Source organism: Oncorhynchus gorbuscha, linkage group LG15 (genome assembly GCF_021184085.1).
Source record: "Oncorhynchus gorbuscha isolate QuinsamMale2020 ecotype Even-year linkage group LG15, OgorEven_v1.0, whole genome shotgun sequence".
Classification (NCBI taxonomy): Eukaryota; Metazoa; Chordata; class Actinopteri; order Salmoniformes; family Salmonidae; genus Oncorhynchus; species Oncorhynchus gorbuscha.
Window position 1 is genome coordinate 61,758,223 of NC_060187.1, and position 4,826 is coordinate 61,763,048.

Here is a 4,826-nt window from a genome sequence, read left to right on the forward strand (position 1 = left end):
TGGGGAGTATTCATTAAGCCTATTCTGTTTCAAAACGTTTTACAAAATAAAACGTTTATTTGAAACGGAAAACGAGCGTTTCTATTGGACAGATTCTGGTATGTCCCACCCCGTTTCGTTTGCTTCCGTTGGGTTCTTAAACGGTAAACCGTTTCCGTTGCAATTTGTAATGAATACACCCCTACTGCTCAGGGAAATCGGAAAATAGATGAATGAAGTCACTTTGGACTTGGACTGAAATGCAGCCTTCCATTCTGTTTGTTTTCCTCTGGATTTGGAGAGTAGCCTAGCCAGGAGCCCAACCTGATGTAACGTTAATGGATTCCAGTCTACTTGGAGAGTGAACTGATCAGAACATAGATATAGCCTAAACATAAGGTGGATGGAATATGGTAAACTACCTTGGTGGGTCTGTGATTGGAACCCGATCCTCCTGTCTTTCTTCCTCGGACTCTTCCGTGTGGGATTGTTGGTCAATTAACATTGTCGGAGTAGGCGACCTGATTCTAGTTTGTGAGTTACTCAGGCTACTGCGTGTTTTTTGTTAGCAATAGGGTAATAGTGTAATAATCCAATTATTTTTATTCGTATTTATTTTATTTCTATTTGTCATTTTTTGATGAGTCTTATTTTTGTATATATATTTATCGTTTTAAATGTTATGATTATGTTTTGTTACAAACGTCTGAATAAAAACTACAGTTAGTGCAGAATGGTGCTATTTTTTTGTTTTTGGGGGGGGCGATGAAGGGGGGGGGTGTCTGACCATTGGATCGAATGATTTTTTAAATGATTTTGTATTTAACCAGGTAAGTGTAACAGTATAACTTTGTACCGTCCCCTCGCCCATACCGGGGCGCGAACCAGGGACCCTCTGCACACATCAACAACAGTCACCCACGAAGCATCGTAACCCATCGCTCCACAAAAGCAGAGGCCCTTGCAGCGCAAGGGGAACCACTACTTCAAGGTCTCAGAGCAAGTGACGTCACCGATTGAAACGTTATTTAGCGCGCACCACCGCTAACTAGCTAGCCGTTTCACATCCGTTACATAAGCTAGTTGAGAACAAGTTCTCATTTGCAACTGCTACCTGGCCAAGATAAAGTATAGCAGTTCGACACATACAAAAACACAGAGTTACACATGGAATGAACAAAACATACAGGTCAATAATACAGTAGAAAAAATAAAGCAAGGTCTATACAGTGAGTGCAAATAAGGTCAAATAAGGGAGTTAACGCAATAAATAGGTCATGGTGGCGAAGTAATTACAATATGGCAATTAAACACTGGAATGGTAGATGTGCAAAAAATGGATGTGCAAGTAGAGATACTGTGGTGCAAAAGGAGCAAAATAAATAAATACAGTATGGGAATGAGGTAGATTGATGGGCTAAGAACAGGTGCAGTGATCTGTGAGCTGCTCTGACAGCTGGTTCTTAAAGCTAGTGAGGGAGATAGGAATCTCCAGCTTCAGTGATTTTTGCAGTTCATTCCAGTCAGTGGCAGCAGAGAACTGGAAGGAAAGGCGACCAAAGGAGGAATTGGCTTTGGGGGTGACCAGTGAGATATACCTGCTGGAGCCTGTGATACGAGTGGGTGCTGCTATGGTGACCAGCCAGCTGAGATAGGGTGGGGCTTTACCTAGCAGAGACTTGTAGATAACCTGTAGCCAGTGGCTTTGGCGACGAGTATGAAGCGAGGGTCAGCCAATGAGAGCGTACAGGTCGCAGTGGTGGGTAGTATATGGGGCTTTGGTGACAAAACGGATGGCACTGTGATAGACTACATCCAGTTTGCTGAGTAGAGTGTTGGACGCTATTTTATAGATGACATCACCGAAGTCAAGGATCGGTAGGATGGTCAGTTTTACGAGGGTATGTTTGGCAGCATGAGTGAAGGAAGCTTTGTTGTGAAATAGGAAGCCGATTCTAGATACAATTTTTGATTGGAGATGCTTAATGTGAGTCTGGAAGGGGAGTTTACAGTCTAGCCAGACACCTAGGTATTTGTAGTTATCCACATATTGTAAATACACGTAAATGTATGGATGGATTGGCACACTACGCAGGTAATCAGCCAATTCTTCCCAGGATGACGAATCTCCATTTGTGTAGCTGACAGTGTCTGTTAAATCTTCATCCACCGAGACATCGGAGTTTACTAAATTGTGGTCCTTGTCTGCAATGTTTCCACGTGAGAATTCAGTTAGCCAGCTAACTTTATGATTTGAATTTAAGTGGAAACTGACCAGCTAGTCATTTAGCTTTAAATAGTTAGGAAGTTAATTAACTAAAGAGACATTTTGCAGAAAGCCACCTCTTCAGACTCATAAACCAGTTTACATTTACAAATAATTTGATGTTATTCAGAAAAACAGGGGGGAAACACTTGAAAAGGATTTCAGGTCTTCCTCGGCTTGTATCCTTTCACCTGCACCAAAGTGGCTGTTTGACAACAACACCAAAAAATGGTCAGGGGAGGGTGAAACCAATTAGCCACCAATCACCCCATTAAAAGGTATAAAAAATCTTACCAATCACACCATTCATTTGGTGTATGTGTTACCTTTGAATAGTGATTCAGTACCACACGTACTGTGCGCGACCGTTTCAATTGTGATTTTAACAGAGACTGAGTGAGCATGTTCACCATAGAAGCCAACCACAAAACCTTTCCTGGGAGTTATTAGTGTCAAAGTCCTGGGTTTCGTGGGTAATTGTCCTTGACCTTTTGATCATGAGTGTACCATGTAATTACAGGCAAGGAAAGTTATTCTCCAACTGGTCTTTCTGTAGCTCAGTTGGTAGAGCATGGCGCTTGTAACGCCAGGGTAGTGGGTTCGATCCCCGGGACCACCCATACGTAGAATGTATGCACACATGACTGTAAGTCGCTTTGGATAAAAGCGTCTGCTAAATGGCATATATTATTATTATATATTCATTATGGCATTGGCAAGTATAGTTCTTATAAAAGCATGCTTTAATTTTAAATTGGAGAGCTGTTTAGACCCTGATTTTCAGAGTTTCATAGTCGAATCTAGCTAATATAGTTAGTATCACCTAAAGAATGTTAGTTACTGTAACTAGCTAGAAAAGTATTAGCTAGCTATCCTCATCACATTGTAGCTACATGTCATTCTTTGTTACCATTCCAGTCTGTTCCCACTCAATGACTTCTCCCATCACTCAAGGTATGTATAAGGGCACAAGTGAGACCCAAATGCTGACACAGGAGGCAGATGGTAGTGCTCCGATATTTATTATAACAAAGGGAGTAGGCAAAAACTGTAGAATATCTATGCGCTCACTGTATGCACACATGACTGTAAGTCGCTTTGGATAAAAGCGTCTGCTAAATGGCATATATTATTATTATTATATTACTCAACAGTTCTCACACCTGATCAAATCAAATCAAATTTTATTTGTCACATACACATGGTTAGCAGATGTTGGTGCGAGTGTAGCGAAATGCTTGTGCTTCTAGTTCCGAAAATGCAGTAATATCCAACAAGTAATCTAGCTAACAATTCCAAAACTACTACCTTATAGACACAAGTGTAAGGGGATAAAGAATATGTACATAAAGATATATGAATGAGTGATGGTACAGAGCGGCATAGGCAAGATACAGTAGATGGTATTGAGTGTAGTATATACATACAGTGCCTTGCGAAAGTATTCGGCCCCCTTGAACTTTGCGACCTTTTGCCACATTTCAGGCTTCAAACATAAAGATATAAAACTGTATTTTTTTGTGAAGAATCAACAACAAGTGGGACACAATCATGAAGAGGAACGATATTTATTGAATATTTCAAACTTTTCTAACAAATCAAAAACTGAAAAATTGGGCGTGCAAAATTATTCAGCCCCCTTAAGTTAATACTTTGTAGCGCCACCTTTTGCTGCGATTACAGCTGTAAGTCGCTTGGGGTATGTCTCTATCAGTTTTGCACATCGAGAGACTGACATTTTTTCCCATTCCTCCTTGCAAGTTTTATATCTTTATGTTTGAAGCCTGAAATGTGGCAAAAGGTCGCAAAGTTCAAGAGGGCCGAATACTTTCGCAAAGCACTGTATGAGATGAGTATGTAAACAAAGTGGCATAGTTAAAGTGGCTAGTGATACATGTATTACATAAGGATGCAGTAGATGATATAGAGTACAGTATATACGTATACATATGAGATGAATAATGTAGGGTATGTAAACATTATATTAGGTAGCATTGTTTAAAGTGGCTAGTGATATATTTTACATCATTTCCATCAATTCCCATTATTAAAGTGGCTGGAGTTGAGTCAGTGTGTTGGCAGCAGCCACTCAATGTTAGTGGTGGCTGTGAGGGGAACGGCACCTCAGTACCTCCAGGCTCTGATCAGGCCCTACACCCAAATAAGGGCACTGCGTTCATCCACCTCTGGCCTGCTCGCCTCCCTACCACTGAGGAAGTACAGTTCCCGCTCAGCTCAGTCAAAACTGTTCGCTGCTCTGGCTCCCCAATGGTGGAACAAACTCCCTCACGACGCCAGGACAGCGGAGTCAATCACCACCTTCCGGAGACACCTGAAACCCCACCTCTTTAAGGAACACCTAGGATAGGATAAAGTAATCCTTCTCACCCCCCCTCCCCCCCCCCTTAAAATATTTAGATGCACTATTGTAAAGTGGTTGTTCCACTGGATGTCATAAGGTGAATGCACCAATTTGTAAGTCGCTCTGGATAAGAGCGTCTGCTAAATGACTTAAATGTAAATGTAATGTAAATGTTTAACAGTCTGATGGCCTTGAGATAGAAGCTGTTTTTCAGTCTCT